This window comes from Falco naumanni, chromosome W (genome assembly GCF_017639655.2).
Source record: "Falco naumanni isolate bFalNau1 chromosome W, bFalNau1.pat, whole genome shotgun sequence".
Lineage (NCBI taxonomy): Eukaryota > Metazoa > Chordata > Aves > Falconiformes > Falconidae > Falco > Falco naumanni.
Genome location: NC_054079.1, coordinates 5,534,719 through 5,560,320, shown reverse-complemented (window position 1 = coordinate 5,560,320; position 25,602 = coordinate 5,534,719). Strand labels below are relative to the sequence as shown.

The window sequence follows — 25,602 nt, the reverse complement described above, 5'->3', positions numbered from 1 at the left end:
TATATTACTGTAGGGTCTTGCAACTTGGTCTTCTGCAAGATCGATCGATCAATCGATATATAGTCAGACAGACATAAATATTATGCAATAGCTGCCCTAAATGTTTCAGAGATTTATTTCCAGTAGTTTAGTTCATAGAACTTCCTACAGTAGTTATCTATTTCCTCACGCTGCCAAGAACTCCATCGTGTTTGCCATCACTAGTACCAGTTGCTCTTCTCCTTGTTTCTTTGGGTAACTTTGGAGTCTTTGCTGTGGAAACAGGCTAGTGTGATGAAATTTAGCACATAGGAATACTTCATGGTTTGCTGACTCTTCAGCAGGGGTTTCCTTCCTCCACTCCCTGCCCAGATCCACCCCTGTTCTCTTCATTCCCCTGTCCCTCTCCTGTCCCTCTCCTGTCACCACACCGCCCCATCTCGCCCCCCTCTGCTGCTCAAAATATTAAGAGAACTAGATCTGTATTGAAAAAATTGGGGTTTCTCTTTCCTCTCCTGAGGATTTACCACCCAGAGCAGGCTCAGGTTCTGATCCTGCAAACTGCTCTCCAGCACTTGGATGCTTGCTCTGGTAAACAAGGACAGCTGCTCAAAATCTTTTGCAGGCAAAATCTTTGTTTAAATTCTAGTTGAAATGAAATGAAAAGCTGTCATCAGTCCCACCTGTGGCACAGAGAGACACCTGTGTTTCACGCACATGTCTGCACAGAAACACACGCAGAGGGAAAAAAGCCCGGTACTGCTTTGTGCAAGGAAGTACGTAAACTCTCCCTATCAGCATTGCTCCTTTGAGCAATTGAATTGTTCTACAGTTATCTGACAAGCCGACACGCTGCCCATCAAATGAGAACCAGAATGTATGCCATTTGCAAGACGGGGCAGCAATAAGCTTTCAACCACTTTCCAGTAAGATCAATTCAAGCAAGGCTGTGTATTCATGGATTTTCTCCTCTGCAAAACCATGAAGAAAACATGAACAGCACTCCCCAAAGGCAAAGGAGCAAACTGAGGGAGAGCAGCTCATTGGCACCTTTCAGAGCTTCAACAGTCAGGAGAAAAGGGAAAAAACCCATACAAAGATAAAGAGCAGCCAAGATGCACTTTTATAAAATGTATATTGTGACCTGTTCCACATCTCAGAATGACTTTCAATATTGCTTTGCATGGCTTTTAGACCAAGGCCTAATGTGGAGTGATAGCTTCTGCTTGCCAGGGCATGGTAAGATCACTCAAATGAGCAACACAGTAACAAGTAAACACCAAAGGCGATAGCAGAGCTTACCGCTTCCCTCCACTGGCCACCAGCTGTGCAGTAAACCAGCTTAACACAGCCTCCCTAAGGATGGCTCTAAAGTCGCTGAAAAGGAAAAAAAGAAGGTAAGTTCTTAGCCTGGAATGTAAAGGCACCCTCTTGGCTTCCAGGCAGGTGGCACAGATTGCCCAGCAGGGTCATGTCCCCACATTCCAGGAAAGATAAAAGAAACGCAGGACGTCTTTGTTGGGTGGGTTTGATGCATCCTTTCCGTTTGGTGAAAGCCTGAGGAAGGATGTATTCCCCAGTAGGACCGGTGGCACTTTAGACCTGAGGTTAAAAAAGTGCTGCACTTCAGTGACGCTCTCCAAGCTGCTTTCACCACCAAACAAAAAAAGATTTGCTTACTCCAGTATGGTGAGAATGATACCATAAAGTCAGTCATGGAGAAAAACCCTCTAAGACTTGCTTGCAAGTTTCAGAAGGCCGGCATTCTTTATGGCAGTGCTGGGAGCACGGGGGAATGTTTCCTCTGAGCGTGTTCACCCAGTTCCTCGAGGGTACGCACTATGGACAGCAGAGCACTTGCACACTCATAGCGCATTACACATGCATTTTCAGTCAGGCGCGGGATGGGTTACAAGTTGCTTGTTTCTAATGCAAACGAGCACACACCCTCAGACAGCACTGCTGAGGTTTTTTACTAGCTCCCCGTGCTCCCCAAGCGGGGCCTTGCCCTCTCTCGGGGGGCTGAGTCAGAGGTCACGATCTCCCCCCACAACAATTACCTTTGTCCGAATTCCAACCAACATTCTGCGGATCGCAGCACTCTATCGGCTTGTCTCCTCCTGCGACCACAACGTCCTCACCCAGAGGCTCTTTCTGCATCACTGAAGAGAACACAGATCTTTTCCCCACCCATTCTTTGTTCCCCATCCTTCCCAAGGCTGACTCCCTGGATGAGAGGTCCCTTAATTCGTCACTTCTAACAGCTTTAGAGAGTCAGCTTGGCCTAACCTTTGTGCGCAGGTGTGTTTAACGTAGAGCTACACACCAAATCAGAGCGTGGTAACCGGGGAGCTCAGACATCTTGTCCCTTTGCCGAGCCAGCAGCCTTCCCTTAACAGAATCCCTGGACATAAACGTATATACAGTGGAATCTATACAGTGGCATCAAATGTCCCCCCAGACACCACATCCGTCCCTAAAATCCTTCCCCCCAGACAACCCTGAAAGACTTCCCTTGACACCCTCCTCCACCCCAGGCTGTTCCTGAAATCATCCCCCACCTCCACCTCCCCTCCCTGTCCCTAAAACTTTTCCCCCAGACCCTGGTCCAGCCCTAAAGTCCTTCCCCCAACCCCCACACCTCCCCTCCCCCCCCTCCCGTCCTTCCCTAAAGGCCTTCATCAATCCCCCCCCATCCGTCCCTAAAACCCTTCCCCCAGACTCCCCACTCTGTTCTCTAAATAATACACACAGCCTCAACACCTCCCCCCCCGTGTATCAATACACACACCCCCACATACCCCCACCTCCCCCACCCCACCTCCCCCCACCCCCCACCCCCCATACACCCACTCCCACAAACACACATCCTTGCCCCACCCCCCACCCCCACACACCCCGCTCCATCCCTAAACACCTTCATCGATTCCCACCCGTCCCTCCCTAAACCCCTTCCCCCCACCCCCTCCCCTGCCCCCGTCCCTCTGTCCCTGGCATGGCCCAACTGCCCAGCACCACCAGACCACTCTGGCCCAAACACCATAAGGCAATGGTTCCCACCTGCCGATAGCACGTCGAGGAACTTTTTTTTTTTTTTCCTAAATAGAGAGCATTTTACTTTGTACGCTGCTGACTACGGCAAATTATGTTTTGCTGACTGACTGGATACCCAGCAAAGATGAACTCCACATCAAATATAATAAAATCTACCAATTATATCAAATAATGGAATATATCAAATGCAGTTTCTTATATTGCAATAAAAGAAAATAGCATGCAATATGATATAAGGCACCAGTAGCAGTTACTGTGAGCGATATGATAAAAGAGCAATAGCAGCGAAGCATCCATTTGTTATCCCAAAGTGTTAACGTGACTAAGGAAAGGAGACATCACCAATTCCCACCCCAACAACACCCAGGCCCACCCTTCGGCTGGGAGCCCCCTTGCAGCCAGTACCAGGAGTCTCTCATGAACTGGGAAATTCCCCTGGAGAAGTTACCAGGAAGGAATTCTCTTGCTGTTTCCCACCATGCGTGGTAGCCATGTGAGGCACAGCACAAGAGTTCTGCTCCCTGCTTTCTCTGGTGAGAAAATTGACACAGCACTTTTGAACTCATATAGAACCAAAAAGCATGGCTTGGGAAAGTGCAGCACTGCTCCCCTGGAGAGGGTTCCAGGAAGGAATTCTCTTGCTGCTTCTCACCCTGCCCTGGCAGCCATGTGAGGCACAGCAGAAAAGTTCTGCTCCCTGCTTTCTGTGGTCAGAAAACTGACCTCTTTTCATTGGCTGTGGGTAACTGGCTAGCTGAAAAAAGGTCTCATAGACATAGTCCAGCTGGCTGGACAAAAATGCACATCGCTCTCAGCTTATCTGAAGTAAAGCAAAATACACTGTCTTTGGCTGTTTTTGTTACACAATAACAGGAAGATTGTGGTGGGAAAAGAATGTTGCAGGTGGGAACAGAAAACTACAGAAGAGAAACTAGGGGCGGGCTTGGTATTTAGGCAACGAACCAACAATGAGCTTAACTTTTGTAATATGTATGAGCCAATTATAACAAGGCATAAAAGGTGACTGTAAGGCACAATAAACGAAGTCTGCTGATCACTCCTATTGAGCGACTGTGTCTTCCCTCCGTCGCGACAAATGGCGCCCGAACAGGGACCCTAGAGAGGGCTGAACCTGCGAGCCACGGTTCGACGGAGATTCGGGTACCGGTCCTGAAAGCAGCGCAGGAGGCGGCAGGGCACAGTCCCCGCGCCCGGGAGCACCTACAGAGGGTCCCGCCGGCCATGCGTTGCCGAAGTCTCGCAAAGGCTGCAACAGCGCTGACGAAGGTATGGAGAGACAAGCAACGTACGATTCGCTCATATGCTTTTTAGAAAAGCGGAGCGTTCGGGACATAGATTGTAACAAGGCATTACCCGGGTTATTAGCGTATGGGATAGCATCCGGGTCCCCCGCGGCAGCGGCGAGCGGCGGCGCGGCCCGGCAGGGCCCTTCCCGGCCGCGGTTTCTCTCCAAGGCGGCACCACCCCCACCCCCCCACCCCCCCACCCCCGATCGGCGCCATGGCGATGCAAGCGGCCAAGCGAGCTAACATCTGGCTGCCCCCAGAGGTCAATCGGATCCTCTATATTCGGAACCTGCCGTATAAAATCACAGCGGAGGAAATGTATGATATGTTTGGGAAATACGGACCTATTCGACAACTCAGAGTTGGAAACACTCCTGAAACAAGTGGAACAGCTTAAGCTTCTCAAGGAAAAATACGGAATTGATTACAAACCCACAAAAAAAAAAAAAAAAAAAGTGCTTCAGATGTCCCCTACAAGAAATGCGTTTCTGCTTTGAACTAGCAAACATCTCTGTGCTTAAAAAGAAGCCTTTTTGCCTTGATGGAGATAATTTATTCTGTATTCTGTATTTATGCTGTATTCTGAATGTGGAAATTGGTTGGGACTAGGAGGCTGGCTTAAAGGCATTTTGCAAACGGGATTATTATTTTTGATCATTATTGTAATAATAGTTTTTTGATCAAAACCAGCCAAAATTATTTGTAAGCATTAGGCATATCTGAAGAGAATGCCTTTATTTGAATCAGCAGTTAAGGTGTAGTTTAGTCTGATGCTGTGGTTTTATCTGCTTCTGGTGAAGTTTTGAAGTGATGAAATCAGAGATACTAAGAGTTATGAGGTAATAAGGTAATAATCTAAGTAAGGGTGCTTTTATGTCTACAAGTGCAATATGCTTTTATGTAGCAGAGAGAAACTTTAACAATAATGTTGCTTGAGCGAGATGTGCATGTGACAACTTGGGAAAAGGGATATCACAACTGGAGTGCATCAGTGTTTCTATGTCTGGCAGAGTGAAATCTTTCAAGACCTGAGTTTAGGCAGTCTAAAATAAATTGTTAGTATTCAGAAAACCCATCTTAAGCCTCTTTTGCTTACATAGTGTTATGGAAGTCAACTGCTATTGTAGAGAATTAATGATTTTTTAATACATATTAACAAATACTACTATTTTAACTTGAGGCAGTTAAGTGAGAAATACTCACGTGTAGCATTTGAGGGAATGTCAGCATAAATCGCACTTACAGTAAGACTGCATTTTTAATTACTGTACTCGTTAAGATTCGATGATGCCATAAGGCTAAGGCCTTTTATCACAGATTGGTTCTGAACTTAAAGGTGTGTGCACATGTAGATATGCACATTTGTGTTATTTTCCTTAATTGGCTACAAAATAATATAATTAGGTTGGGGACTAGATCTTGGGAATTTGTCTATTATACTTCTGTTTGTTAAGGAACGTGCATAACATACAGCACCCATGTAGGCTTGGCTTGTGGCACAGCTGTCAAATTTAGCATAGACATTCAGACAGATAAGCAACGTACTCTTCTTGTGTGTATCACCTACAAGCCATTATGGCTTAGTGTGTAAATCTGTATGTAACTATTGAAAAATCCACTTATGAATGTATATAGCTTAGAACTAATTTCCCCCCTTTGTTAATTCTTTGATATCAATGAGGAATTCTTCAGAAAATGTATGGACTGGTTGGTTGCATAAGGGCAGTTGTTATTTGGACAGAAAATTGTTAATGGTCAGGGATTTTCCACTAAAATATTTGCAAATATTCCTAGTCAAACATCAGTTTGGTTTCTTTTTGGGTTTTGAGCTTGCATTAGTCCATGTTCAGAACTTTAAAATTACCTTTGAATTTTTTAAACTTTTTATATCACTGGAACAGAAAGAGCATCTAAATTAAAGCTTCAAGCTAACTTTATTTCTCAGGTATTTCTGGAATTATACTTCTGAACTGAGATTTTATAAGTTGGCTGTGTATTTTCCTGTGTTAAAATGCTGTTATTGAAAATGGTCAACCAAGCCTATGTCGCCCAAAATAAAAACGGGGGAATTGTGGATAACTGGCTAGCTGAAAAAAGGTCTCATAGACATAGTCCAGCTGGCTGGACAAAAATGCACATCGCTCTCAGCTTATCTGAAGTAAAGCAAAATACACTGTCTTTGGCTGTTTTTGTTACACAATAACAGGAAGATTGTGGTGGGAAAAGAATGTTGCAGGTGGGAACAGAAAACTACAGAAGAGAAACTAGGGGCGGGCTTGGTATTTAGGCAACGAACCAACAATGAGCTTAACTTTTGTAATATGTATGAGCCAATTATAACAAGGCATAAAAGGTGACTGTAAGGTACAATAAACGAAGTCTGCTGATCACTCCTATTGAGCGACTGTGACTTCCCTCCGTCGCGGCACAGCCCAAAAAACTCACCTTGACAAACTGCAGCACTGCTCCCCTGGAGAAGGTGCCAGGAGGGAATTCTCTTGTTGCTTTTCACCCTGCCCTGGTAGCCGTGTGAGGCACAGCACAAAAGTTCTGCTCCCTGCTTTCTGTGGTGAGCAAAATTGACCCTTAAGTGTTGCAGTCATTAAGAGCCCAAAAAAGTAACTTTGGGAAAGTGCAGCACTCTTCCCATAAAAAAGGTTCCAGGAAGGAATTCTCTTGCTGTTCTTACCCTGCCCTGGCAGCCATGTGAGGCACAGCACTGAAGTTCTGCTCCCTGCTTTCTGTGGTGAGAAAATTGACCCATCATGGTTGCACTCATAGAAAGACAAAAAAACACACCTTGGGAAAGTGCAGCACTGCTCCCCTGGAGAAGGTGCCAGGAAGGAATTCTCTTGCTGTTCCTCACCATGCCCTGGCCGCCATGTGAGGCACAGCAGAAAAGTGCTACTCCCTGCTTTCTAAAGTTAGCAAAATCGACCGTTCACAGTTGCAGTCATGTAGAGACAAGACTTTCTTACTCAAAAGCAAACCCCAAAAAGCCACGTAGCCTTGGGAAACCCCTTGTCCTTCCGTGTGGCTGGTGACTTCCCATGGCTCTTCCACAAGGCAGGACAAATAACCATGAATTTGGAAGCCCACGTAAATTCAAGTACACTTAGTCCTCTGACAGTCACTACTTATGGGCCAGCAGTTCTCTCACCCCTGCACAGAACTGCCTGTTAGTCTGATATGGAGAAATAGTGTGAAATGGGGACAATGGACATCGACTGTGATTGTATATGTCTGCTCAAGGAATGTGGGTATGGTGACTAGTCATGGGTGCGGTGTCTGGTCACATAGGCACACAGCCTTGAGGAGACAACTACAGTTTTGAGGAGACGCCTGCCCCTCTTCCTCTAACAAAGGGGAGACGGGAGACGCCTGCCCTTCTTTCTCTAACAAAGGGGCTATTTAAAAGAGAATGAGAGAAGATGAGAGACATTCAAATGCTATCTAGAGGGAGGGAATGCTAAGTCTCCTTGCTGGAGAAGATTGGATGGTCACAAGGACATGAATCACCTTTCCTTGCTGAAGAAGATCAGATGGTCACAAGAACATGAATCACCTACAAACCTGCAAGACCACCACATTCCAGGAAACGGACTGATAAGCTAATTAACATACGAAGCGGGGTTTAGGTAACGAATATGTATAGGCGCTAATTGAATATTCATTTGTTTCATTGTATAAATGTGGGATGGTTCATCACTTCGGGCATGCACGCTTGTGGAGGAGCGATCCCCCGTGCATCTGCGCGCAATAAACATACCTACTTTATAACTTTCGAGTTATAGAGTCTAATTCCGCACGTCAGTTTTGGCGAGCCAGGCAGGAGGATTTCTGCTCGGCTGAGGGACCAGCTGCGGAGCGGACGCTCCTAGGCGCGCCCCGGGAGATTTCCTCGGAGGAGTCTCCTCTTCTCAGCTGTTCACCCGGGAGCAGAAGAGAAACCCCTGGATCCGCGGATAAAACGGTATGTTTAGTAACGTGGCGGCTGGTGAGACGCACGGAGACGTCCGGCGCGCAGCGTAGTCCCCAGGAGGAAAGGTACCTTGGGAGGGGGTTTGCTGACCAAGGGGTGGCCGCTAGCGATCTTGAGGGCAGATCGAGCAAACCCGAGGTTACTGCCATTCCTAAAAGCCCGGAGGCCTCGTGACGGAAAGCGGGGGGCGGGACGGAATAAGGCGGAATCTCACAGGAACAAGAGGGACCTCTTAGCAAAAGTAAAAGGGAAACTTTTGCGTAGGAAAAAGAAAGGGGGAAGCTAAAAACTTCCATTGGGTTGTCTTAAGAATTGGGGAATTCCTAGAATATAACAACTGAAATAGCGCTCTGTGTCTTGTTTGTTCTATGTGTTGTCTTGTTACATGTTCAAAACTTGGAGTTATGAAATGTATGTTGAAAAATAATAATATTCTGGTAATTCGTGGCAAATAGCGGAAAACTTAACACTCTGCTTAAGACCAGGAAAAATGTGGTTTTTTGTTTGTTGTTTGTTTTTTGGCAATTGTTCATTGAAATGCATACTTTGTGAACTGTTAGTGTTCCTAAAAGTTGTACATAAGTGCACGGTACCGTATAACATACTGCTTGTGTGACTGAGGGCTGCCCGGAGAGTGTGAATGGTGTGATTGAGATGCGCATTTTGATTTTCCGTGTATAGCTTAAATATTTTGACTGAGTGTGAGTGCAAGAGTGCTTGAGACGCGCGTTTGAGTGCAAAACAAGTAAGGAGCTCTATCTGTGTTTCCGACCTTAGGGTGGCTAAGGCGGCCGGAGAAAAACAAAGTAATTAAAATTGTAAAATGGGAAATGGAAAGAGTAAGCCCTGTGAAAAATCGCCCCTGGGTTGTATATTAAAACATTGGAGTGATATCGTAGGACATGGTGGTACCGAAAATAGAAGGAAATTGATTAAATATTGTAATCAGTGGTGGCCTTTGTATTGTATGAATTGGGGAGTGATGCGAAATGGCCTCAGGAGGGAGGAATGTTAGATTATAACACTCTCCTGCGATTAATGTTGTTTCTGAGGAGAGAAGGAAAATGGGACGAAGTATCGTATACAGACATGTTCTTCGTCCTCCAGGACAAACCTGAGTGGCAAAAGGACTGTGGATTAGTACCCCCTCGGGATCCTATGGTACTAGCACTAGAAAGAGTGCGGGATTAACATCACCTGATCTTTGATTGTGGCTCTAGAAAAGGATAGGAAAAACCCTGGGACCTGGACTGGAGGGATGTTCTTGTTGAAATTTTTGTGTTAAAAAGCTCAGGTTACGGTTCCTTCTGTGGAGCAACCAGAATGAAACACGTTGTAAGATATAAAAACTTGTACTAATGTATGTAAAACCTGAGGGGGGTGGAGAATCAAAGACCTTGTGAAAGTGTTAAAGTATTGGGGTGAGTTTGTACAAACCCCCGTACCCCCTCGAAGGTGCGGCTGAGTCACGCTGGACGCATGGCAGGGTGTTTGCTATTTGCCTGCAAAGGCTGATATGTAATAACACAGACTTAAAGCAACAAGTAGCAGATTTGCATTCAGGGTAAGAAAGAGTTAAAACAGAAATGCTGCTGCAGAGGCAGGCCTGTGTAACCTGCAGAGCAGGAACAGCATCTCCTGCCCCGAATCCTCCTGATGGTGGGGAGGAGGGGATTGCTGTTGCTGACAATTGAGCAGAAGGACCTGACAATGTCACCCCAATTGCTGCAGCATTTGCAGTACAACAGGACCCCTAACTGCCCTTTAGGGCAGGGAATGGGTATGAGGTGGAATTTTAGTGAATACGAAACCAACTTATTTGTTGAACTTCAGTAAAAAAATAATTATTTGTTACAGTTGTGGGAGCTGCTGGCCACCAGGAAAACATCCTGAAACCTTTAAAGTACAAACTAAGAAAACAAACAAGAATGCCAAATTCCCCAAAGGCCCTTCTTGGTAGGGACTTATTAGAACAATTGGAGGCAACAATCAAATTTAAAAAAGGGGAAGTTACTCTGAAGGTAAATGATCACCAATACATACAGGTTATGAGCCTATCTTTGGCCAGTACTCCTATAAAAAGGGAAATTGATACCAGAATTATTGATCAGGTATATCCTGGAGTACGGGCAATTGACATGCCGGGACGTGCCAAGAATGCATCACCTGTTATAGTAAAATTAAAGGAAGGACAGGGTGCGATAAGAATTAAACAATACCCACTGAAAAGGGAAGATAGGGAAGGAATTCATCCAAATATAGAGCGATTCATAGAATTAAAACTACTAAAAGAATGTGAGTCAGAATTTAACACACCTATCCTCCCAGTTAAAAAAACCTGATGGGTCTTATAGGATAGTTCAAGATTTAAGGGCCATTAACAAAATAACAGAGGATCTGTATCCTGTAGTAGCTAACCCCTATACCTTACTAACCACCCTGACACCTGACCTAGCTTGGTTCACAGTTTTAGACTTAAAAGATGCCTTCTTTTGCCTCCCTCTCCATGAAGCCAGCCAAAGAATTTTTGCTTTTGAATGGGAAAATCCCAGAAGCGGTCAAAAGACCCAGCTCACATGGACGGTGTTGCCACAGGGGTTTAAAAATAGCCCCACAATTTTTGGAAACCAATTAGCAAAGGATTTGGAGTTATGGGAACCACCACCAGGAGAAGGGAAAGTGTTACAATATGTAGACGATCTTCTTATTGCAACCAGAACCGAAGAATCTTGTATTATTTGGACTGTGAGCCTGCTGAACTTTCTGGGACTACAAGGATATCGGGTTTCTAAGAAGAAGGTACAGGTGGTGTTACAACAAGTCACATACCTAGGGTACGAGATCAGTGCCGGACAACGGGTCCTAGGGAAGGCCCGAAAAGAAGCCATATGCCAAGCCCCCCGACCACGAACTGTAAAGGAACTGCAGACATTTCTGGGAATGACAGGATGGTGCAGGCTTTGGATATGTAATTATGGCTTGCTTGTTAAACCATTATATTCCCTGATAGCAGCTAATCAGAAGGATCTTCAGTGGGATGCTGAATCAGACAGAGCTTTCCATGAACTGAAGAAAGCCTTAATGTCGGCACCAGCACTAGGACTTCCTGATGTGAGTAAGCCATTTTTCCTATTTTCCCATGAGAAACAGGGAATGGCATTAGGAATACTGGCACAAGATTTGGGACCATACAGACGGACAGTGGCATACTTCTCTAAACAGCTGGATGCCACTGCAAAAGGGTGGCCTGGTTGCCTGAGAGCAGTAGCAGCTGTCATCCTAAACATCCAGGAGGCCCGGAAGTTTACCCTGGGCCAGAAAATGACTGTCTTAGTATCCCACACAGTGTCTGCAGTCCTTGAAACAAAAGGGGGGCATTGGCTCTCCCCACAGAGATTCCTAAAATACCAGGCCATAATGGTGGAACAAGATGATGTTGAGATCGTGACTACAAACATCGTCAATCCGGCCTCATTTCTTAATGGGAATGTTGGCGAATCAGTCGATCATGACTGTCTAGAAACAATCGAAGCCACTTATTCTAGTAGGACAGATCTCAAGGATGTTCCTATTAATGGAGCTGAACATTGGTTCACAGATGGGAGCAGCTATATGCTGAATGGAAAGCGACATTCCGGATATGCTGTTACAACCTCTGAAGAAGTGATAGAATCGGGACCGCTACCAGCTGACACTTCGGCACAGAAGGCTGAAATCATAGCCCTTACTCGAGCTCTGGAGAGAGCTCAGGGAAAACCTATAAATATTTGGACTGATTCTAAATATGCCTTTGGAGTGGTACATGCTCATGGAGCAATATGGAAAGAAAGGGGACTGTTAAACTCCCAAGGAAAAATCATCAAACATGCGGAAGAAATTTTGAAACTCCTAAATGCGGTCCAGCTTCCTGAAAGAGTGGCAATTATGCACATCAAGGCACACCAGAAAGTGAGCACAGAATTAGAAAGAGGAAATGAACTGGCGGACAGGGAAGCAAAACAGGCAGCCAGAAAAGCAATCAAGGTAGAGGGTGCGCTAATACCCGATGGACAAATATCTCTAGAAGGTAAACCAGACTATACTAAAGAAGATCGCAAACTGATTTCTGACCTAGAGGGATCATATAATGAGGAAGGGTGGGCTGTAATCTCACATGGGAGAATAGTGATTCCTTCCTACATGGTATGGTCAGTAGTTCGGGAAGAACATAGAAAAAGGCACTGGGGGGCAGAAGCTCTATATAAGGATCTCACTAAAAACATAATAGCACGAAATTTGTATACTACTATTAGACAAGTAACCCAACAATGTGATCTTTGTCTCCAGACTAATCCTAAGATTACTAAGGGGCCAAAGTTGGGAAAAATTGGGAAAGGAAATGTTCCAGGGCAACATTGGCAGATTGATTTCTCGGAACTTCCTAAAAAAGGGGGGTATCGATATTTATTGGTACTAACAGATACCTTTTCAGGTTGGCCAGAAGCCTTCCCGTGCAGAACTGCTAAAGCTCGGGAAGTGACCAAAATACTGCTCCAAGAGATAATACCTAGGTTTGGAGTCCCAGCGGTAATGTCCTCGGATAGAGGACCACATTTTGTGTCCAGAATAGTACAACAGATCAGCCACCATCTAGGAATAGATTGGCAATTACATACCCCATACCGACCACAATCAAGTGGCCAGGTGGAAAAGATGAATCATCTAATCAAACAACAGATTGTCAAGTTAGGTCAAGAAACAAATCTAACTTGGCCCCAGTCTTTGCCATTAGCTCTTACATGAATTCGAACTAGACCAAGAGCAAAAGAGGGGCTTAGCCCATTTGAAATTTTATATGGATGACCCTATGGGGTACAAAAGGGGACGTCTTCACAGATTGGTGAAGAAACAATGACTTCCTATATGGTGGCACTAAACAAACAATTAATAAGAATTGAGAAGCATGTGATGGGAACACGCAGTAGGGGTCTGGATGGACCTGTTCACGATATACGACCAGGGGACTATGTATACGTTAAGTGTTTTCACAGTGGACCGGACCTTTTCAAGTCCTACTCACCACCTACACTGCAATCAAGGTTGAGGGACAGAATTCTTGGATTCACCATACCTGGATCAAGAAAGCCCCTGCAACTTCATGGAAAGTAACCCCAGATAAAAAAGAACTGAATCTTAAATTTACTCGGACAAATGGGAACAATGTGGGTGGCAAGTAAGTGAACCTGAGCGGTTGTGGATCCACCATATGGGAAGGGCACCACAACAAACAATATAGAACAAAAGAGTCTGGGACTGAGCCAGTGGCCAGTCTTGCCCAATTTGTTATCGGTAAGCCCCAACTCAAACAAAGATATTTTTGATCAAAACAGATTTTATATGTATATATGAGGAACGTTTAGATTCTTAAAATGATCAATAGTGGGTTTAAACCATTTGTGTTTTTTTGTACCCTCTCTCTTGCCTACAACCAAGAGCCTGATAACTGGCCTTGGAATCACGCCCAGAAAAAACACACTGGAATAATGGGAGAGGTGGACTCAAAGACGAAACTAGCTATGGTGTTTTTTTCTGAAAATGAGGTGTACCAAAGGAATCAATGGGATCGGGAGGATGTACACAAAATCGACCGATTATGGGGAAAATTAGGAGATAGGATAAAAGTAGGGTGTCAAACATACAATGAAAAAGATAACACCAAGATTTCAGGAGACACCCTGATTAATGTCAGAAAGGTAAATAAGGAATTTACCCTTCTAAATACAGCCATGTGCTTTAATTCACGGGAATGTTGGCACAATTTTACCTTAACTGAGCCCATCTTTATAATATGCCTAGGAAAATATACTTTTGAACATAGAACATGGGCCAGAAAGATAGGCGACAAGTGGCAAACACTAGATTTAGAATCTTGTATTATGCGAGAACAGCAGGGCTTCCTCTGTGAAAGCAATACTATAATGGCTCAGGATACTTGTTTAGATACAGATCAAAAATATGTCATTTTGAGGCCCAACCAAATGCAAACTTGAAAACAGTAATTATATATGCAGGGAAGGGATGTGCATGTTTGAGAACTAAGTGTAACACAATAACTGTAGATGGGGAGGTAAAGGAGACTGCACAATATTCAAATTACTGTATCTGTAATTTTACATCTAACTTTACCCCATCACAGATGATAATTCCTACCCCCATAGGACTAAAAACATGCAGATTTTACAACGTATACTGAAAGAAACCAAAGAAAAGGGAGATGAAACTCTTCTTATGATCCATCATGATGTAGAGGGGATCAAGAAAGTTTTAAAAAAGGTAGAACAGGATGGAAACCATAATTGGTGGGATACTCTCTTTGGCTGGTCACCTTCTGCAACAGGAATTCTTAACACTATGGTACACCCCATTGTGATCTTATTGATCAGTTTAGGAATTTCCTTAATACTAACCATTATGTTATATTTGTGGGTTTGGAGAATGTTTAAAAGGGTAACACTTATGTATGATGCTTTATATCATTCGGGAAGACTGCTTAAGTAAAAGAATTTACTTAATTTAATAAAAAGGGGGGATTGATATGGAGAAATAGTGTGAAATGGGGACGCTTAACACCGACTGTGATTGTATATGTCTACTCAGAAATGTGGGTATGGTGACTAGTCATGGGTGCGGTGTCTGGTCACACAGGCACACAGCTCTGAGGAGACAACTACAGTTCTTGAGGAGATGCCTGCCCCTCTTCCTCTAACAAAGGGGAGACGGGAGACGCCTGCCCTTCTTTCTCTAACAAAGGGGCTATTTAAAAGAGAATGAGAGAAGATGAGAGACATTCAAATGCTATCTAGAGGGAGGGAGTGCTAAGTCTCCTTGCTGGAGAAGATGGGATGGTCACAAGAACATGACTCACCTACAAACCTGCAAGACCACCACATTCCAGGAAACGGACTGATAAGCTAATTAACATACGAAGCGGGGTTTAGGTAACAAATATGTATAGGCGCCAATTGAATATTCATTTGTTTCATTGTATAAATGTGGGATGGTTCGTCACTTCGGGTATGCACGCTTGTGGAGGAGCGATCCCCCGTGCATCTGCGCGCAATAAACATACCTACTTTATAACTTTCGAGTTATAGAGTCTAATTCCGCACGTCAATACGGTACCGTGCACTTATGTACAACTTTTAGGAACACTAACAGTTCACAAAGTATGCATTTCAATGAACAATTGCCAAAAAACAAACAACAAACAAAAAACCACATTTTTCCTGGTCTTAAGCAGAGTGTTAAGTTTTCCGCTATTTGCCACGAATTACCAGAATATTATTATTTTTCAACATACATTTCATAACTCCAAGTTTTGAACATGTAACAAGACAACACATAGAACAAACAAGACACAGAGCGCTATTTCAGTTGTTATATTCTAGGAATTCCCCAATTCTTAAGACAACCCAATGGAAGTTTTTAGCTTCCCCCTTTTTCTTTTTCCTACGCAAAAGTTTCCCTTTTACTTTTGCTAAGAGGTCCCTCTTGTTCCTGTGAGATTCCGCCTTATTCCGTCCCGCCCCCCGCTTTCCGTCACGAGGCCTCCGGGCTTTTAGGAATGGCAGTAACCTCGGGTTTGCTCGATCTGCCCTCAAGATCGCTAGCGGCCACCCCTTGGTCAGCAAACCCCCTCCCAAGGTACCTTTCCTCCTGGGGACTACGCTGCGCGCCGGACGTCTCCGTGCGTCTCACCAGCCGCCCCATTACTAAACATACCGTTTTATCCGTGGATCCAGGGGTTTCTCTTCTGCTCCCGGGTGAACAGCTGAGAAAAGGAGGCTCCTCCGAGGAAATCTCCCGGGGCGCGCCTAGGAGCGTCCGCTCCGCAGCTGGTCCCTCAGCCGAGCAGAAATCCTCCTGCCTGGCTCGCCAAAATTGATGTGCGGAATTAGACTCTATAACTCGAAAGTTATAAAGTAGGTATGTTTATTGCGCGCAGATGCACGGGGGATCGCTCCTCCACAAGCGTGCATGCCCCAAGTGACGAACCATCTCACATTTATACAATGAAACAAATGAATATTCAATTAACGCCTATACATATTCGTTACCTAAACCCCGCTTCGTATGTTAATTAGCTTATCAGTCCGTTTCCTGGAATGTGGTGGTCTTGCAGGTTTGTAGGTGATTCATGTTCTTGTGACCATCCCATCTTCTTCAGCAAGGAAACTTAGCACTCCCTCCCTCTAGATAGCATTGGAATATCTCTCATCCTTTTCTCATTCTTTTTTTTAATAGCCCCTTTGTTAGAGAAAGAAGGGCAGGCGTCTCCCCGTCTCCCCTTTGTTAGAGGAAGAAGGGCAGGCATCTCCTCAAAACTGTAGTTGTCTCCTCAAAGCTGTGTGCCTATGTGACCAGACACCGCACCCATGACTAGTCACCATACCCACATTCCTTGAGCAGACATATACAATCACAATCGATGTCCATTGTCCCCATTTCACACTATTTCTCCATATCACTTGCAGCCATGGAGGTTTTTGCATGGAGAGCTGCGCTAAGCAAGGCTGGTTTATCACTTTGGCTGCAACACGAGGGTGCTGCACCCATGCATGTGTGCTTCCCCTGAGCCGACAGAGAACTTTCTCTCCTGGGCTTTGTTCCCTCTGGGACAGCGGCTGTGAGCGAGGCAGGGCTGTCAGATATGCACAGCAGGGGTCGAGGGGCTCAGAACGGATAAACCCCCTGGCCTGCGCCCGGCCCTGCCCCTCTCTTACAGCCGCCATGGCAGTTCCCCTGCAGTTGAATAGAACCATCAACGCTCTGTCTTCAGTGGAGTTTCTTGTACATAGAAAAAGGGGACAGCACATACCGTGAAGCACAGCCAAGAAGGTGACACCTGATTTTAAAAAAAGAATACATTTAGTCCATCACAAAAAATGTGGTGGAACTCACTCTTCCAATTGTATTAGGCAGGAGGAAAATGGATTTGGAAAGCAAGAAAAATCGTTCACTTCAAGCTATAAGGTGGCTACGGAACACACTCTCCCATGCATGTCCTGCTCATTGGTTCCGTGCTTTGGACGTGCCTGCAGTTTCGCTGAAGCACCCTCTCTGGGTTACTCTTCCAAAGGGTTCTTGGGACATCTGCATAGGGAAGCTGTCTGAAGAAATCACCGTTTGTTATCCTGTCGGGTTTCAGTCAGGGCAGATAGCCTGTGCATGCAGGGACTACAAACTGCAGGCATCACAACTTGTGGATAATAAGAAAAAGGAGGTACACGATATGAATTTACAGTACAAGGCTGTCACTGATACAAGCCACGTGAAGTGGAATATAGTACTTTTAGCACCAGTGAAATAGTGTACATTAAAAAAGTAATCATCTATATACAAAAAAGTAATGAAAACTTATTTTCAGGACATCAGCACTTTGCTACTGTTTGCCTGGAGTTTACATGGGAACTAAGAGATCTGTTTCTCTAGAGCAGCTCTGATGAGAGTCATGTATCAAATTCTGGAGAAGTGAATGATCTGATCTGGTAACCTAAAGCCTATTTCCATTACATACCCTAATCAAAAGTGATTGCTAGTCTGTTAGAGTAGACCTTACGCCCTGCTGTTCCTTGCCTTTTTAATAATGTTAGTGCGTTCCATCCTAGGCATTTTAAAAGAATGGCTTTTAAAGCAGCTTTTCCCAGCAAGCCAGATGTTGCATGAGTCACACTGGAATAAGGGGAGGGGAGTCTGCGGTGTATCGCTGTGGCACATCACTTTAAAATAGTGCAGTGCACTCTAGGGCAAATAAAAAGAATAGTAAATCAGGAGAGTTCAGCTGTTGTGGCGATTTATTCTACAACGGGCAACCTGGCCATCTGCGTGGGGCCAAACCTCCTCAGCCCACCCGAGGGGCACACGCTCCCCCTGGATGTCCTGGGGCAGGTGATGGGGAAGCTACGCTCTGTTTACCAGCCAGCTACAGCCTTCCGTCCCCACCGGAGCGTTGCTGCCCAGAGGTACCTGGCTGCCGCCTATCCTGAGCAAACGTTCGTGGGGGAGCTGCTGGGCAGAGCAGCCCCACAGCTGCAGCTTTCTGCACAGAAGCGAGGGTCAGGAGCGCAAAAGACTCTGCTCAAGCCACTTTTCAGCCACCTAGGTGGAAACCAGCAGTGGTTGCTTGTGTGCAGGTGACACAGCTGGTGGAGTTCTTCATTGAGCACCACGAGGAACTCTTTGGAGAGGACGTGGCTGATCTGGCCAACACATCAGCTGAGGAGTTGCCAGCCCTGGGGCAGAAGCAGAAACTGCAGAGCTATGTGAGGTCCATAAACAGTGTGCTGAAAAAGGCCTCCACCGCTGAAGGTGGCCCTGCTGCTGCAGGGACGAGCAAGGTCATCCACCTTGCCCAAGTGCAGAGTAACGCTGATGCGGGTTGGCCGTGGAACTTTGTGCGGTGATCCAGCCAGAACTGGCTCAGCTGACTGAGCAAACCCATCCAAGGGACCTGCCTTTCAGAGCTAAGGTAGCCATTGGGCAGGTTGGTCCTTGCCACCTGTTCGCTTCCACATTTCCACTGCAGGTGCCTTCAGTCACTCCAGAGTGCAAACACCTGAAGAGCTCCTCTGAGGAGAGAAGGGAAGATGAGCTAGCTTTGATTAAGTGCAGAGCTGGTTCAAGTTCATTGTGGCTTTACCTGTCTAACAATACTCTTGAAAGGAAAGGTTGCCAGGCTCTTCACGAGAAAACAGAAAGCAAAAACGCGGCTGTGAAGAGGGGAGGGGCGGGCAGCCAGGCAGGAAGAGGATAAAGTTGGAGAGAGAGCTCTCAGGGGTGGGCAACTGAGGAAATCCAAGTAGGCAAGAAGAACGAGGAGCCCAGGTGTGTAGCGCAGCCTGCTGTCCATCTTTCAAATGTTCAAATGTTTCAAATCACCAGGATGCTGGGCAATAAACTGCCTCCTGTGGAGCAGTGGGTACCGTTAAACTCCCTTTTCCTTGTTGGACTGATTATGACTACTGTTAAGTGGGAATATTGTTTAGTGAGGAAGTTAACAGAGGCTTTTGATTAAAGTTGTGATTAGGAATATATCTCAAAGTAAGGGGCGCAGGTCCTCCAGCGTTCAAATAATGCACCCTTGTGTAGGGCTGTAGCATCTCATCCAGGTGTGACCTGAGGAGAACTGTATCCTCTAGACAGTGCCAGAATCCAGGCAGAACAGGTGGGATTGCTCTGGTGAGACATCCCAGGGTTGACGTGATTCATCGGGGTGTACCTAACTCTGACACAGCTGAGACCCACCAGTTCCCAAGGCCAAAGTCACTGGAAGGATGGGGCAGGCATTTTTCCACTGTGGCTGAGGAGAACTCACCAGGATGTCAGAGCTCCTGCAAGGATTTTGCACATCTGTTTATTTTACAAACTCATCCATGTATATAAACATCTGGTGTCTTACTCTTAAGACAAGCAGACCTGAAAGGACAGGTTACTGAAGGAGGAGATGGTTAACATGAATAAACTTTTAGACAGTGTTTTAAAGCATTGCCAGCCCTAGAAAGCAAGCTGAGATCCGTACGATGGGTGGGACAGGGAGAGTTACATGTTCTATTTTCTACACACGTTACATCAGGAAAAGGGTTTTTCCCACCTTTCAGTCATCATGTAACGCCTTCTAATTGGGACTGCTGTGGCCTTCTGCAGGGTCTCATAGGTGAATGAAGACCCAGGCAGTGTTGGGTCTCCTTCTTGAACGCCTTCCAGAGAGCACCTTGTAATTGCTAATGGACCATCTGTGCCTCACGGCCAGGGGGAGATTACAGCAAAGCAGGAGTTAAGTCACAGTGCAACTTGAGGGTATCACATGAATTTATCAGGACATTTAAGCTTTTGAAAATACTTCAAGGACAAAATGCTTAAGAGTTTTTATGATGGCTGGATGAAAAGTGGGGTGATGGAAAAAACAAGGGTTCCTTTTGTCACTTTTCACTAAGCTTGTAGAATGTAACTTATACAGAGATATTATAAAATGGTGCATAGCCATAGCATGTTAACCGTAACTGAGGATGTGTGTCAGAGGCAAAGCCATTGATTTGGTAACACATCTGCAGTGAGAATGCTGTTTCTGTCTGCTGGGAGAGAGGGGAGAGGGAGTAAGACATTCTGTCCCTCTACCCCTTGCCCTTAACATATTCTTATCATGCCTGGGACAAATTTATTTATTTATTTATTTATTTTTAATCTAGGAAGAAGGAGATTGAGTTCAAATCTCTATTCTGTGTGCTGCTTTTTAAATCCCCAGGGCATCTGTCCTTTTTTGAGTAAAATGGTGAGTCTAGCCTACAGCAGGTCAGGGAAAGGCTGCTGAGTACTTCCTTCCCTTCAGTTTCTCCTGCCCTTTTCGACTGGCACTGAAGGGCACTGCTGCTTGGCAGCCCCCATCCCTAATACAACAGCCCAACATTCTTGTTGAAGCTGAGTAAGCTTGGTTTTGGTTAGCTAACGAATATGAAGTCGTTCTCCTGAAGCGAGTGGTGGAGTCATAGTATACTACCGTGTGTGGGTTAGTGTCCCACAGTCCAAGTGGGAAAAGTGTCTGAGCTGCAGCAACTAGCAAACTAGTTGTCCGATACAACAGCTGAAGGGAAAGTCTGGCGCTTCCCCTCTTCCAGCCTTGTAGTCCTGCTACTTCTTGTTGTGGGTGGTGAGCATAAGGACCACTGAGCTGACTGGAATTGACTGAAATAAGGACTGGTTGAGCTGACCAAATGGTGAGTCTCCCCTAGAAAAAGACCATTACTATAGTCATAGAGCAAAACCCCTAAAAATCATTCTTCTTGTTTAAGTTTTGTAAGAAATATATATATATATATCTCAACATAAATATTTCTAGAACTGTATGGATCTGTGCTAGGAAACCTAGGACATCTACTTACAGGTAGTACAGTAGAACTCCTTCTTACTGATTCAAAACAATCCATCCAAGACACAAGCTGAGGAAAAGCTTCTGCTGTTTTTGAGTCGGTTACTGTACTCTTTCAGCAGCACATTGCTGGAGACAGAAGAGAAGAATTAATGTCTTTGGGAAGAATACAGTGTCCAAAAGAAATGCAAACCCAGCACCACTAAATTTGCACCCCAATCTAGAATGTTAACTGCGTCCTCAGCAGCATCAAAACAGGTTTGCAAATGCATGAAATGTATAACTATTGCATGTATTGTTGTGATGATGTAATGAAAATAAAAGGCATACCCAGTGACTAATGTTCACTCTGATTGAATACTTATTTCCGTTGAATTTTAAACTCATTGGGCAAAAAACTTGCTCAACAATTTTTTTTTTTTTTCTGGAAATTATCCCTTTAGACAGGGTTGTGACCACTCCTTAAATGGTTTTCAGTTCATCGGTCCCCCTAAAGAATTCTCCACTTCAGCTCATTCTATTATGCACGTGTGAAATATATTTTTTCTTCCTAGCCTGAAGTTTTCTTTTAACCTAAACGTAGATAACTTAAATTGATATAACCTAGGCTCTTTTATCTTTATGCTACTCTTTTCCAATAGCCATGATGTTTTGTTTGCCTCTCAGATGGGAAAAGTGTGTGCTTGTAGAATGGTAGTGCATTTTTGTCTGTGGGGCAAAAAACCAAGGGCGTATTGGAACCCCACTGTTACAGGTCTGAATGTTAAAGCTTGCTCTAAAAAAAAAAGGGTTAACAGAACAGTGATTTGAATTTAAAAAAACCCCGGGGTGGTGGTGGTGGGGAGACACGGACACAACACACACCAGAATACAGTAATATTATGCAGAAATCCTGTGTCTTTGCATCTCACATACATTCTCATTGTTTCTTCACTCCTTTCCTGTTTGCATAGGTGAAATGGACCAGCACTTCATGTGGCAAGTTGTTTTTCTTCCCTTCCTCCTGAAGGGGAGGCAACTCCCTGGTACTCTTGGACTTCTTTGTTTCAGCAATACCTTGATGGAGCAGATAGAGATAAGGAGCATTAGATGCAGGAGCTGGAGCAGTATCAGAAGACTGAAGCCTATAAAGTCTTTAGCAGGAAAGCACAGGACAGACAAAAGGCAAATCACACAGACAAGGTATTGAATGGGACAAAAAGATGTGCCTGGAACAACACAAGATTCCCAGCTGGTAGTGCAGACTGACACTCCTTTACAGCCTTTGATGTAAAGGCTTGTTAAAACATGGATGCCTATCTCAGGGAGCTCATCTGTGGGTGTGAAATAGAACATTTTTCTTCCAGCAAATCCTAGTTTCATAAATATGACATACAGCAACCTACACCAGAAATAATAATTGTCATTATTTTGTCACAGCAGTGACCAAACCATTGTTAATTGTTCTCCATTGTTCTGGTATTGCTTGTTAAAGAAAATGTGTGTTGAATTCAGAAATTTGAAGTGCTAAAGCAGCTAAAGTGGCAGAACCAGGCCCTGTCCCTACTGCAGCCCTAATCCAAGGCGGGTTTAACACCCAGTCCAGTTAATCAGTGGGAGAGCAGAGAAACAACAGATGATCAACTTGTGCACACAGGTGCTCGCAGACATGCAGATGTTTTGAGAAAAAAAATCAGTATATGTGAATAGGAATTGCTTGTTCAAAGACTAAGTGTGCTTGAAGGAGTGTGTGAGTTAAAGTAGGCAGAAAGATCACGATCCGAGGAGGAGCTTGGAACCGAGGCAGAGACTGGAAGCAAATAGATGAATCAACAGGGACAGGGTCAGGTGATGGATTTGCAGAACGGACAAGGCCAAAGGAAACTTCTAAAACCTCGAGCATTGACTAATGATTTGATAAGTGTGTATAAGCTGTGCTGTATCCCTTTGCTCTCTGCCACTCTCTGGGGTGGTGGCCCAGCTCTGAGTGGCGATTAAAGCAAACCTAGTGGTACCCACGTCTGTGTAAATTTCTCCTGTAACACTATATGTGAAGCATATGATGGAAGTGCTGGTAATCCACCGGTGTTGTGACAGTTGACTGATGTCCCATGTTAGAATAAATACACGTACAATGGCTAACAGGCCTCAAAGGCATGAAGAACATGAGAACGGTGGTGCTGGGTCAATGGGTCTGTGCTTTTCTCTAGTGCTCTCCTTGCTACCACCTAGCACTCAGCTGGCAAGTTCATGGGCACAGCCAGGACCAGCCCAGCCTCATTGTTTTCCAGGGAGCCGATCACCACACATATGGGAAACAGACAGTAGACAAGACGTAGTTCTTCATATCCTTTCCGTTGTTATGCTAGAGAATCTAAAGTTTGATAGACCTTATTTTGTTTATATTTATATTGGCGCTTCAGTGGGTCCAGACTAAATGGCAACTCTCTACCTGACTGCTCCAGAAATTGGTTTGAGCTCTCAGTTAGTAACCAGCCGTTGGTTAACTTTGTCTTTGAAATACAGCAACCTATGATGGAATAGGAAACTGAGACAGTTAGGGACATCGGTTGTATTTACTCGAAGGAGGTGGAAAATTTTCTAGGGAAATTTTTTAATAGTGTTAGCATAAATATCCTATATGTGGCACATGAGCGACTGCTCTAGGCAAATGGCTTTTTAGAGTAAGAAGCCATCCCTGCCTTAAGTGACACATTTAGAAAAATGTGTCACTATGTGAATAATAAGCTCACACAGCAAAGCTGCAGCTACTTGATAACACAGTATTTTTCCTGGTTTGGAGGATTTTTTTATTCATTTAAAATTTTCCAACGGTTGTCACCACTAGTTTATTCCCTGTATGACGAATAAGTAGTAAATGAAGGTGTTTTCACACAATAGAACAATCTGCATGTTTACATTTTTTAACAGCTGTTGCAAAGATGTACTTGAAACCCTGAAGAGCTTTTGCTTTGTATACTACTGAAAACCACGCTACACAGCTTTTTGCAAATTTCCAGTTTGGAGAATCGCACAGGAATTGTTGGTTTGTTTCCATGAAAGAAAAAACACCACCACATCTTCCTTTAGAGGCAATATTTTGCTGCAGAATTTAGTTCTATCATTTCTATTTCATCTACCTCTTCTCCAGCTCAGAGAGGTCTACTTCTTTAGAAATTCTTCTAGTTTGATACGTTAGAACATCTCTGTGTAGTAGTCAAAAAGGAACTGGACCTGCGCTTTGTCTCACTAAATTCTCATTTCCATAATACATGCAGTTTTCCTTTACTTATTAAAGAAAATTACCAAATCCCACACAGCTGCCTGGGATCATGGATCAATCTGAATATGTGTGGCCCAGCATTACTTTTTGCAACTGATCTAAAATTCTGTGCCAAATTCTATCATAACCCAGGAATGGAAATAATAGGGATGACGCACTTTGCATATCTTCTCTGCAGGTTGTTATGACCCACTACAAGTAAATAAGAAAAAATACAGGTAGTGGACATTTCTAAATAAACCTCTAACATCTGAAGAAGTCATTTTGATATCAGATTTATTCTCATACTTTCTGCATGGAAGACCAGAAGAATCTATGCTTTTAATACAATTTGTGCAGGAAAGCATTGGCAAAAATACTAGAGTACTTGTTATGTTTGTTCCTACATCAAACATGCCGAGGTGAGGCTTAAAAGCCCACCAGTGAATTCACATTTGCCGCAGTGCTGTTAGTAAAAGCTGTAATTATCTGTATTTTTTGAGAATGCTTGAAATGAAACACAACCTAACTCTCAGTTATACAACAGTGTAGCACAGCAAAGACATTATTATCTAATTTTTTCATTATAAGATGCGGGTGCATAACCAGGAAGAACACTAACAATTATTTCTTAGTAAACTTTTACAGCATAAAACCATTTAGTGGGGCAGTGCAAATCAGAACATGCTCTGACTTTAACATGAAAGAACACTTCTGCTGTATAGGTAGACAAAAAAATTGACTTAGTGGGGTATTTTCATTCTCACAGTGCTGTTTCCTCTCCTTTCATTGTCAGTAACCTAGCTACCCAGTGATTTTTGTGGGACATTAGGGTTAGCATAGATGTTAGGTCAGCTTTAGATGCTTTAGATGTTAGAGATATATTCCTCATCATTCTGCTCCACGCACAAGAAAAAGCCCAGTTTGCCTTTGCCTGGAGCGGGACTCAGTATGTTTTCAAACAGTTTTCTGCAAGGATACAAACACTGCCCCACTATCGCTCACAATGCTCCGGCCACAGTCCTAGCACAGATCACCATTCCACCTGGCCTCACAGTGTATCGATACATTGATGGCATCCTCAGCAGGGCAGAAGGGCCAGAAAGCATTACAGATGCAATGAAAAACATTTGGGCAA

At 44.4% G+C, this 25,602-nt stretch overlaps 1 long non-coding RNA gene across 1 annotated transcript; it reads right to left on the bottom strand.

The window, feature by feature from the left end:
- Window positions 1-19,583: 19,583 nt before the first annotated feature.
- On the bottom strand, window positions 19,584-23,062 carry LOC121080642. Its single transcript, XR_005825456.1, has 3 exons — window positions 22,139-23,062; window positions 21,237-21,352; window positions 19,584-20,093 (listed from the first exon to the last, which is right to left on the bottom strand). It is a non-coding gene; the product is annotated as an uncharacterized LOC121080642 (long non-coding RNA).
- Between the last annotated feature and the right edge of the window lie 2,540 nt (window positions 23,063-25,602).